The sequence below is a fragment of the Ixodes scapularis genome, unplaced genomic scaffold (assembly GCF_016920785.2).
Source record: "Ixodes scapularis isolate PalLabHiFi unplaced genomic scaffold, ASM1692078v2 PGA_scaffold3__209_contigs__length_174095766, whole genome shotgun sequence".
NCBI lineage: Eukaryota > Metazoa > Arthropoda > Arachnida > Ixodida > Ixodidae > Ixodes > Ixodes scapularis.
Genome location: NW_024609868.1, coordinates 173,078,512 through 173,090,862, shown reverse-complemented (window position 1 = coordinate 173,090,862; position 12,351 = coordinate 173,078,512). Strand labels below are relative to the sequence as shown.

At 45.8% G+C, this 12,351-nt stretch overlaps 2 long non-coding RNA genes across 2 annotated transcripts; both read right to left on the bottom strand.

Annotated features, from left to right (window-relative positions):
* Positions 1 to 2,667: 2,667 nt before the first annotated feature.
* LOC115331585 lies at positions 2,668 to 8,937 on the bottom strand. Its single transcript, XR_003920473.3, has 4 exons — positions 8,898 to 8,937; positions 5,443 to 5,666; positions 4,318 to 4,533; positions 2,668 to 2,682 (listed from the first exon to the last, which is right to left on the bottom strand). It is a non-coding gene; the product is annotated as an uncharacterized LOC115331585 (long non-coding RNA).
* A 108-nt stretch (positions 8,938 to 9,045) lies between these two features.
* On the bottom strand, positions 9,046 to 11,701 carry LOC120843494. The gene is made up of 3 exons (XR_005716203.2): positions 11,468 to 11,701; positions 10,696 to 10,772; positions 9,046 to 9,081 (listed from the first exon to the last, which is right to left on the bottom strand). It is a non-coding gene; the product is annotated as an uncharacterized LOC120843494 (long non-coding RNA).
* Positions 11,702 to 12,351: the final 650 nt, after the last annotated feature.

The following is a 12,351-nucleotide window of genomic DNA, read 5'->3' as shown; positions in this document are numbered from 1 at the left end:
CACCTGATCAACCGGACCAAGCTAGCTGCAAGCTCCCAAGGGATCCCGGACTAGAGGATTCCACTCACCGAACCGAAGACCCCGTTCCCTTCCCATTTTGCTTTGGCAATAAATGTTTTACCACCACCACCACTACCGCTTTTTTGTTTTGTTTTTTTCTTTTTTTTTAATACTGACGCACTTTTGCTTTATTTTTTTGACGAGAGAGTCCGTGCAAAATGTGTCAAACAATAGTTCAACTTACTTCACAAAGCAGAAGTTTATATATATTTCTTGTTCTTTTTCTATTGTAAAGCATAGAAGTTACACAATCGCCGCATTGACTCCTGACTGGTGGAGCATTTTGGGGTCAACAACAGTAAGTGGTTCGAACACATTTTATTGGACCACATTCATGTATACATGATTTACTTCAGAAGCTCTGTATGTTTTATACGAAAGAGATCGATACTCACAAGAATAAATGAATATGAAGGACTTCAGCATATCGTACACTTCCTAATAGATTCTTAGCGGAACCAAGTTAACAAAACCTTTCCACGGAGAACATGCTGTATGATACATTCACTTTCACGCCGACTCGGGTACGGGAATTAAGTGCAAAAATAAATAAGACATCGCTATCATTACCAGTCATAAAAGTATAATAACAGTGCGAAGCACACGCCGGATAATACAAATTCCCGATTTCCGACAAATATAAAAAAACACCGATTCGCATAGCCTCAAACTCACTGCGGGCGAGCCATTACCAAACAATGAGAACTCTATTCGAAATCTGACAAGATTCAACGTCCCTAAACATTCCCCGAAATTTTTCAGAACAGAAATATGGCTTCAGAAAAAAGCGGCTAAAAAACTATGGACAGTGGATACAAAAGTGGATACATTTTCTTTCAAATATTTTTAGCCTCTATACACAATTTTCTATCTAAATTTTGTAAAAAGTGGACAAATGTTTTTCTTAGGGAGCCGTGATACACATTCGCTGGAAAAAGGGGAAGCAAATATTTGGAGAGCAAGCTGCACCGCCCACTTAATAAGCACTTTTTGTTTTTGGTTTGGCAACCGCCTCAGTTAATACTCTATTAACAGTTAAACCTGTCTCGTTGCTTACTAGCCACTGAAGAGTGCAACCGAACTTTGTCCAAATTCCGGTTAAGAAATCAAACATGTCAACACAAGCGTATTCTGCAAAACAATTTTAAAAACCCTTTGTGGTATTCCTCTGGGCAAAGGCTAGAACCACCCAGACCTCAAAGTGTGCTATACAACGCGGCACACACTCCTCAAACATGTGTCACACTCTCTATTATGGGAAGAAAGTGATTTTCTAGTTGCTGAATGAAATGAAAAGCAGTCTGTGATGGTACTACTAAGTTCCCGAAGAATTTTCCAGGCACGTGGTATGCTTTAGGAACAAGACAGTACTGGTGAGGCCTGGTCAAGTTATTAGACTCATCCGATAGCAGCCTAAAACAGCCACAGCTGTAAGTTGTCTGTTCAAGCAAAAGCTTGATCAAATAGCCCCAAACGTAATAAAAAAGTGGACGAGTCATCAATTATGTTAGACCTGATATCTGATGCCAGCTCAGAAATATCCTCTAGTGGCGGGAACTTATCAATTGGAAGACATTCCACAATGTCTGAAATTAAACTTTCATGGTACGAAGATATTTGCAACTCCTTTAGGAGGTCAGCCTTGTCATCCTCTACGTTTTTATTGTCCGACAGTTTGAACAGTTTCTTTATCGAGAGGTGTTCTAGTCCTGAGGTGAACTGGTGCACATTTGGGTTTGTGTTGCAGCCCAGCATTTGTCGTATATAGCTCCAAAAACGTTCTCAAATGTGTCTTGCTGCAGGCGTCGTGTAAGTAAGAACTTAAAGTCATGGCTGCTTGAAAGCTCATCCCAGAGCATGAGGACATTTTTTATAGTAACTTGCCACCCAATGATGGCTTATGGCAGCCTCCTACTTCGGAACTGCCATGCTGAAATCCATCCCTACTGAAAAAACCCGTATAAAAATTCATACTGGTTGACCCGTATATTTCATACGGTGTTGTGGGGTACGGGTCTCCCGTATGCTACTGGGAACCCGTACCTGTACAGGTTGACCCATTCAGATACAGGAACCCGTACCTGTATGCGTTGACCCGTTTAGATACGGGACTCATACCTGTACGGGTTGACCCGTTTCGGTAAGGGAAACCGTGCCTGTACGAGTTGACCCGTTTAGATATAGAAACCCGTACCTCACAGGATGACCCATTCAGATATAGGAACCAATATTTATACAGATTCACCTGTTCAGATCGAGAAACCTATATCTTTACAGGTTTACCCGTTGTGACGCAGTGACAGGAATCAACAAGGTGTTGAACGTTTGCATACGGACGTACGGATCTTTGCAGGTTTAACAATTCGCATGCATTTGTCATGCAAAGAATGAGCATGAGCCAGGTCATTTCAGGTTATACGTGTATTTAGTGAAGGAAAATTGGCATACTGCAGAACATCAACAAGAATCTTAACCTCTAAGCAAACTTAGAAGTCAAGCTTCTTGTTAATATCCTGCAGTAGGATATTAACACATTGGCATACTGCAGTAGGCTGACCCGAGCTGTCCTCTTCCCTGGAGAGGCCTCTCGAGGATGCCTTCATGTGTACTCGTTGAAGGCATCTGCAGGGGAAAATAATACAACAATAAGTGATGTATATCTACAGTTTCTCGAAAAATTTAATATTTTACTTCCTGCAATTATAAGCAAGCAATTTCCACTACAATTTATGCTTTGTTAATATCTTGTGATACCATGTAGACTCCAAGAGCAACTTCTTACGATTACGCAGTCTGCTGAAAACAGCAGGTATGCATGATTCGGCCAGAAAGTTTTGAACCAGTTCAGACCGACTTAGGAGGAGTGCAGAAGCAGTGCGCAAGTCGGGCTGCGGCTGCATGAAGTTAAGCTGCAGCGTTACAAACGACCCTGCAATTGGTTTCTGAAAGACCGAGGAGTTGCCACCTTTTACTGCATGAACGCTGAACTGACTTCAGCCAGCGCAAGATTCTGTGGAACTGAGGCTGAGCTCGTGCAGCACTGGGATAAATCGAACAGGCCCTGTTCAGCGTCCAAGCAACATCCGATTTAATCTAATACATCAGTTCTTACACTATTTGAACTATATATGCTGGTTCAAGCAAATCGAAAAGACCTAGTGTGACTTCCCACAACTATGCACTTAAAGTTTGCTTGCAACAGTGTGTTCCTTGCATTTCAGTGTCTATACAAATTATAGACCCTGGAGCAGGGGGACAAAAAGGAACGGAAAGACACGAAGCTCCGGAGCTTTGTGTCTGTCCCTTTTTGTCCCCACGCTCCCGGGTTACTAAGTCTATCCTTAACCAGCTCGCCTGCCTGTTAACTAAAATGAAAGTATGTTCTATGAATTCAAATATGTATTTTCAATTATGAACATGGGCCTCCGATTGCCTAAAGCCTCGAACATATTTCATGCCCAACAATGTCACCATGGAAACAAGTGAAAAGAACATTGAACACACAATTCTCGGCCGGCGGTTTTTGTGCGAAAGAAAGATTTTGAGCCGCAAATGTTGTTCTGGGCATGTATATAAATTAACAACACAGATTTGACATCAAGAATCATTTAACAAATTTAATATTTGTGTCACGACCCTTCAATGGTCCATTCATACGTGATAGGAGGAATACCCGCGATGAGAAGGTAATTTAGAAAAAATGGGCAGTACTCAAAGGACAGACTCAAACATAGTTCGGTTGCAGCAGCTCCAGTAGACAAACAGACTTGTTTCACAACTTTGCTAGTGCCAGCTTTTCGTTCAAAAGAAAAAATAAGTGCCTCACAGCTCCGCCGGGAAGCCAGCAGAAGGTCCTGCGAGCAGGCCACTGATATCATGGACCTCCCCCAAAAGTTGCAGGGATTAGCAGATATTTGCGACGCGGAGCATGTTGCTGTAAAAGCTCCATAGTGTGAATGCATCAGAAAGTGCCAAGCGACCTAGATGACCGTGACAAGGTCAATTTATTTTTCTTCATATATTAATAACAAAGAAGGAGATAGGGCTTCTTCATTTCGGTTTTGCGCTCAAAGCTTCACGCTCCTAAAGCTCGAGCTAGTCGAACTGTGACCCTTCAACAGCCTATAACACTGAAAGTTCTGAAGCCCTTGGAATATTTTATGCCATTCATTTTGTCGTAGCAGATTGCAACTTCGGAAGCCATAAGGTTTGAATGTCTCACCAAGTATGAGACATCTGTGAGAAGTGCGCACTTACTGCTGACTGCTGCCAACTTGACTGACTGGAGTCAGGGCCCTCTTGGCCATGGCGCCCTTGAAGCGCCGTCATGGCACACCTCACACTCGGCCCATGCAGGTCCTCCCTGCCGAAGATCAGCTTCGTAGCCTCTTTAACGAAGATGGAGTCTCCCCGGGCTCCCCTGACGTAGGACAGTTTGTACTTTTGCACCAAGACACCGTGACCAAGGTGAACCTAGAAATAGATAGAAATGCTCTATAGGAAATGCAGCCAGCCATTGGTCCCGATCTCGATCTTTCGGAAACTTGTGCAGACGTCTGCCGCACAATGACACTTTTTTTCGACGCAGGACATGCGAGGCAGCTCTTCACGCAACATCTTGGTGGTATTCTTTTCGCAGCTGATCACGGAAATTCACCACGGGCACTCACTACTCATCTTCAACTTCTCAATGTAAAGAGCAACTCATCTTGAAGTGCGGAACAGAGAGCGGAACAAACATAACTGCAAAGGAATCGCATAGCAAACAGTTCTAGCCATGCATGTCGTCTGGTGTACACACAAAAAAAAAAGGACACGGAAGGGAAAACAAAAAAGCTCACGGTCAGGTGTAGCCACGTGACCTCTCCCACTCACTCTCTCCGACCTCCGTGCACGGGTTTCAGTTTCGGTTCTGGGCAGTTGCGTTTTCTGGCTTTAATAAAAATATATGTGACTGTTGCAAAATATTAATTATCTAGTCTTTCGACACCATAATAAGTCGCCTGGAAAAAACTAAAATTTTGGGGGGGGGGGGGTGTAAGTGTCCGTTTAGGTGAGTTCTGAGTAAAGAGGAAGAGCGAAAGAAGGGTACCAATTATAACAGAATTTTAATCTGGGCTCGTGGTACACGATTTATGAAAAAGCTCGAAATAAAACGAGGACACTAGATAGAAAACGTTTCAAAAAAGCGCCAATTAATTGGTAAGAAATATCTTATCAATGCCCGGTTCTACTCTTTACATTCATCAGCATTTTGAAGCAGGACGATGGTTCAATTAAAGGAAGCCTACAAATAACCTCATTCAAGGAGCTGTGGAAACCATAAAATGTAGTTACTTGCCCAATATCTGAAATGAATATTCAATGAAATTCTGAACTTACCTCATCATCGACCTCTGCAATCACTGGCACACACTCGGAAGGTGCCTCCGGTGGGCCTGCTACAAGAACCGCTGCTGGAACAGCAGCATCAGCGGCCGGTACGGGTCGAGTGTGATCTACACCAGCTCGCACAACGCGAAATGGAGCAGGAGCACCAGCTGCAGGAACTGCTGCTGGGAAAGCTGGAGGAGCTGACCCAACACTGCCAGACGGGGCATTGTCCACTGCAACATAATAAAACACTGTCTAGAAACAAGACACGGTACAGGAGTGGACAGATTTTTCGGACGCCAAAAATTCAGACATGCTTGGCTATTCGGACTTCAGCACTTTCCTGGTACGTTAACGGCATGAGGGCTTCATAGTACTTCATGCCACAGCAGACTACCGGCAGTGTGCCTATTTGTTTTTCCGTAACACACCGGGGCCGGAAAAGTGGTGCGAGCAGAACACAAAAAAAAGGACGAGACGCAAAACCAAAAAAGAAAAAAAGGAAAAAAGGAAATGCGCTCAAATTTGCCGGCAGTGGGCGGCAGCAGTGGCGGATCCAAGGGGGGGCGGTGGGGGCGATCGCCCCCCCCCCCCCCCAAACGCCTCGCCAGGCAACCCCCCCCCCCCCCCCCCCCCGGGGTTCTTCGTCAGCTCGAAGAAAAACGTAAGCAATTGACGCGAGAAACAAAAGATTAACACACCGGTGAGTGGACGCGCCTGCTGGGCGCTTCCAAAGTGGGGTTTATCCCCGTCAAGGCCACGGTACGTCTTCCCGACAGGGACGGCGCCAGGAGTTTCGAAGTGGAGAGACAGTGGGGAGGCGCACCAAATATCATGGTCCTCGACTGCAGGCACACTTCCATACAAGGCCAGCACGTCGAGCACGAGGGGAGAATACCTTCAACATATCTAGTCCCCTTTCTCTCTCTCTCTCTCTCTTTGGGGGTGGTCTGCGAAAAATTTGTGCCCTGAAAGCTCCCAAACGCAGACGTCAAGCAGCCTTCCTCAAGGGTAGCGGATTATCCTTCCTCTCTAGCGGCAGCCTTTTCATCACTTTTCGTTTGATGGTTTCTTCGTGGTTCTGGGCTTGTCTTTTGGCATGTCTTTTTTGGCTTGCTTTGAGATGCTGTCGCCCACGGGCTCACTAAAGGTATCTTATTGGCACGGTGTGCTCATTGCCGAGGGAAGTGCGGAGGGGACGTACCGGGAGGAGACGTTCCAGGGGGGGGGGGGGGATGCAGCTTGTACAACCAAGTGTCAAATTGCTTTTCTTCTCAACTGAGAGAGGAAGCAAATACTTTGGGTACAGTGTAGTCTGGGTCTGAGCTTCTCCTGAAGACGCTCTGGACTTCCCCACGAGCTTGGCTTAAACATAAGCCGGCTTTCGTCCTCGCCTCCATCCCTCACTGAGGATCAGCGCCGCAGCGCGGAATACAGAAAGAAGCCGACGAGCGCCAGAAGGGGGAGATGTTTCCTCTAATGTGCTTCATACTGCCTGCGGTACGACTTCTCGTGGCGGGAAGCTAATAAAAGAAAGATAAACGGTAAGTGCACTCTAAAGGTTGGAGGCTGCTTAGACGGGGTCCTCAAGCCGACGCCGTAGGCATTTATTTCTATACGATGCCGTTTCAACTTAGGGTGGCGGGACGTAATTTAGGAAAGGCGCCCGCTACCCCTTGTCTCCCCTTGGCGCTGTCTTTTCCAGTTAAACGCGGCTTCTGTGGATTGACGGCAGAGCTTTCGCGCGGCTTTGCAGGAGCGAATATGTGCGTGTTGAACGGACTTGGGGAAAACGAGCCCTTTCAAAGATGTGGCTATACATAAATTAAATAGACAGTGCCTGTGCCCGTTCCAGTGAACACCGACTCCCAAACATCCATGCTGCAGTCGTGATCGGCCTTTAGCCCAGTTGAGATTCGCCGACCAGACAACCGCTCTGCCCCATCATATCTCTGCACCTGTCCTCTCGACCCTGACGAATGAGCTAACTACCCAGAAACATGTAAGTGTTCTTTCCATACAAAAAATATCCAGACGAAGTGCAATTGAATATAATTTGGAAGGATCCATTGCTGGTTTAAGGTCTTGTCTAAGTTGAAAAGTTATAGTTGCCGAACTGCAACATGCTTTCAAAAATATTCAACAATTATTCGCTTTCGTTCTCTCGAGTTGCATCCAGAACACGTGAAAACACGAGTTCGTATTGGCAATGCCGCATGTGCTGCGCTCTGGACATTCCAAATATACGGCGAACAGCCAACGAACTTGCCTGGCAGCGTTCGTTTCGCTCGCTCCGTCAACACTGTTTGACGCCGCGAGCAGCGTCGAAGCCGCCGGGTCATTTTTGTCGCTTGTTTGCAACGTACTCGCTCCGCTGATTTAAGCCGCTCTTCCCGTTGCCGCAGCAGTTGAGCACTAGCTCCAACCAGAATGTTTGCCAAGGCCATGTCTTTAAGCTGCCCTAAATCGACTGCTCACGTAGTGTCGGTCTGAAACCCAAATTTCAGAAAGGATAGTGTCACCACAATTTTCGAGACACTTACCTCTAGCGTGGTCACCCGAAAGGTTTTAATTCAAAGAGTTCATCCCCGACAGGTAAACCGATACAAAAGCTCTCAAGATCTATATTACGTTATCAGAGTTTAATAAAAACGATAACTCCACAAAAAATATAAACACTTCCCTCTCTCCCCCCCCCCCCCCCCCGCCGTTTAACACCGAGGAACCGCCCCCCCTAAAATGGAGGTCTGGATCCGCCCCTGGGCGGCAGAGAGCATGTTTACAAAAAAATACCGGTGAATACCTAATGAATATTCCTACCTAGCACTTCCGACGGTTTGCGAGATATAAGCTCAATCTTTCTGACGAAATCCAATGCTGTAGCAGATCGTCTGGCCACCTTTTAACCGGTTGCACAGTTGCGTCGCTAGGCACAATCTGCCGCCCGATTAAAGTTCAGCCTTGTTGGTGCTGTGGTCATGCCTACGACCAGCTTCCTCACTCCCTCCTCCTCAACGAAAAGAACTCCTTCCTCCCCAATAACGAAAGGACGTGCGCTGGCCGGGCTCATCGGAAAGTGCATATTTACAATGTTGTGACCGACAGAACAAACTTTCACTTCAAGCCTCATCTATGCGCACAGACCATGGTGTCTTGGTATGGACATGATTGTTTGACGAACTGCAAAAAAATATTTTTTAGGTCAAAACAACAGTGTTGCCAAGCAAAACGGGGTTATCGGCATCAGCAACAAGAAACAAACTATCAAAGCTCCATTTGCACCCTAAGAGAAGAAAAGAGAATTATAGACACTAACTCATTGATACATTGAGGCCACCCTGTAGCACACGCTTACTTATGTTTGCGACCAAAAAAAATTAAAGTTACTTTTGATCCCTCGGATAAAGTGTGAGCACATAATGTGTGTGTGTAAGGTGGGCAACTGAAAGTGCCTCCACGCTTACCCAGTAGTGCCAGCAGCTGCTACTGCAGTCTTCTTGACAGCGTCCTCTCTATCTGGAGCTCCTGCTCCAGGTTCACCACCCTCTGCTTTGCCGACCGCGGCTTTTCAACCAGTCAGGCATGCTCCCCAAGCGACACAGTGGACGTCTTGTCCTCCGTCTTCTTTTTTCTTGTACTTGCCACCCACTGCAGGGAATGGCGACATCTCAATCTGGAAAAGAAAAAAGGTCCACGTATTTCAATATTCATTTAATATAAACTTCCAACACATTATTCGTACACACATAGTTCACATTAAATCGCCTCCCCCCCCCCTTTTATTTTCTAGGTGTATGTTTCAGCACTATACCTGTGATTGCACCCTCCCCCTGACAGAATGCTTCCAGATGCCCATTACCGTATATCCAGTATTCACTGTCATTTCAGGAAATAATTGCTACATCGTCCTTTACACATTCTAGTGTGTAAAGGACGAAGCGTGTATCTGTTTGCGCTACGTGTACCTGTTGGCAAAAAGCACTGTATAGGTAAACGAAATAGTAAGATAAAATATTGTGTTAAAAGGTACTTCTCAGTTAGAAAGTAAATTGTGATTATACTACTTTGCACCCAGTGTACTTTCTATGAGGTACGTAAACTCTCAGTTACTTTGTACTTGCAATCCAGTACTTTTAAATACGATAGCATTTATAAGCAAACCCTATGCACCTTAGGCCTCCGTTGGTCCGAGGATTTGTAACTGCATTTGAAAACAGCATGCGCCGGCACATTATAATTCAGAAAAGAAAAACATGCCGCCGGCACTGTGCCTCAAACCCACAACTGTTGGGGTCTAAGCCGGGCATCGTATCCGCTTCACTACGAGCACACATGGCCAAGCATTTGCGAAAGAGTTACTGGGTGCAGGCAAGAGCTGCGTTGATGCGCGTGCCAGTGACTCAACGCCGTTGTTGCCATAGCAATGAGTGTCACATCTGGTCGCAGTCACGCAGAGCCATATCTGAGGAGAGCTCTGTGAACCAGACTTGAGCATCATCTATCGTTGTCGGTATGCAAAAGCAGGTCTCACCAGATTAACCTACACGCAAGCGTGCTGAGGCACAGCGACAGCAAAGTGCCTAGGGCACTTCGGAACAACATGAAACATGTTTGTTGAAAGCTAGAGAGGAAAGTAGCAACAAGAGGACCATCGAAGCGGATGAAAAGATTCAAAAGAGGAAACTTCGGCTGCAACGCAAGCAGGACGCCAAACAAACGAGAACATCTTGCGATAGTGGAGAAGAGATGCACCTTTGAGTACAACAAGATTGAGACTTAGAGCAGGTGAGGACGCCTCGTAAGACTGAAGAGAGTGAAATTCAGATATAATGCGGTCGAGAAACAAGCAGGAGAGTATCTCTTAAAATTGAAGACGGACAACTTCGGCCACAGCACAACCAAGACCAGGAGTGGCCAAGCTGCGGCTCTTTGTGTGTTCAAGTGCGGCTCGTGGTCCACTTTCATAGAGCGTATCTACCCACCGAATCTGTGTAACAGAATAGCAAGCAATTTAAAAAAAAAAGTCTATACAAATAGTCCTGATTAGCCATAATGAATGGACACAATTACTCATGAGGCGAACAAAATGCAAGAGATTCCTTAGCCTAACCGTGCAATTTTACCCACAATTACTGCGCACCGGTAGCAGAAGTGAAGTATGGTGCCGATTTGAAGAAGGGACGCAAAAGACGAACTTAAGGCCGCTGGCTCTGAACAGTCTAAGAATGGGGTAAGAAAAACAGTTTAAAAGTGCACATATACCTCGTATCTTGAGTACAATATCATAGGGATGGCCACATGCTTCTTTTTCAAAGCAGCAACCAGCTGACCTCGTGTCTCTGTAAGACAAGACATGCACATTGAGCTACACCTCAAAGTCGTGTTTGTCCCCCTTCCCCCCACCCCCTTGTATCGAAGTTTATAAATATGACCGTTCACCAGCTAGCCTGCGCTATAACCCTTGTTTCAACAAGTCTTTTTTTCTATATTTTTACAAATTAAATGCACCACCTAGTCGAACATATGTGGTAAAGTTGTCGTAGCTTACAAAGCCGATTTGTTGTGATTTATTTTAAATGTCGTGGCTGCCATCTGGTGCGCCCTGTAGTTCAACATTGTAGCTTTTGCCGCCCAGTTCTTTACAAATCCGGCGCAAGGACATATTCGTGCCCACCATATTTCGCGAATTCTAGACGCCGGAACGGGGGACGCCGGAACGGGGGCCCACCAAATTTCCGCTTTCCACGTGTCCTTAAATTTCGCTAATTTTTGGACGTGTAGAATTTGCCAAAAATTAGGGGCTCGCGAACATTCGGGAGTTTTAGTAGACCGCGTTTCCCCCTCCGCTAATCTTTCCGCAACGAAGAAGTTACTACTGCGTCTGCACGCCGATAGCCTTGACTGTAGAGTTCCAGGTATATAGCGAGTTGCGGAGGGCGTTGCGGTACGGCGAAAACGATCCACGAAAACTCCCTATTAACGGTTTGCACAAAACGTTGTACTTCGAGCCCCTGATGCTTAGAAAACAACTTACCATTCCCCGGCGCACGCTCCAACAGCCTTCCAGTAGACGCTTTTCGGCACGTCGGGGTCGAAGTCGCCAACGCTCGCCGGTTTGAACTTCTTGATACGGTTCACGCTGACTATTCCCTTCGCGCCATCAACATATATCACGTACGCTTAGAGCATATCGACACCGATACAGACCGTTCGATAATAGCCCTAACGTCAATGCGGCTTTGGCTCAGAGAACTGGCCAGCTGGCCAGCGGCGCGGGTACGTAAGGATTGGATTGGATTGAAGAAATAATCTGCCTTAGTTTATATTAGTACTATTATTACTCAAAATACTTTTAAAAGATTTAAAAGCATAAAAACTTACCATGTTAAGTTTATTTCATGTTAAGAAAAACATTGTTTGTCCGTCGTTGGTTGTTTTTCTGCACTCGGGCTTGCAGCTACGAAATCCAATCCAATCCGATGTCAAAAAAAAACCGAAACCGAAACTACCACGGTACAGGGCTCAGAGCTATGAAGTAAACTCTCGTTTATCTCGGCCTCGCTTCCCATAGATTTGGTTTTCGCATTTTATGACTTTAAATATGCATGTAATAAAATTATTGAGTTTGATAGCTGAAACTGTTAAATTGAAATGACCTAATATGTGATTTTCTGCTTAAAATTCTTTATTGAAAAAAAAAATATCACAGTTTAGTTTCGCGGTGCGCGCGTTCCCGTCGAGGTCTGATAATTTCTGGTCGCGTTAAATAGACCGACCTCACCCACTACTAGAGGGGGCTGGATGGCGCATTGAGCAAACAGGTATGAAGCCACCGGAAGTGAGCGGCTTGTCCCGGAAGTGAGCGCTTGGCAGGCTTTGTAACCCTTCCGAGTGCTGGTTCGAAAAGCGTCGAGGGCG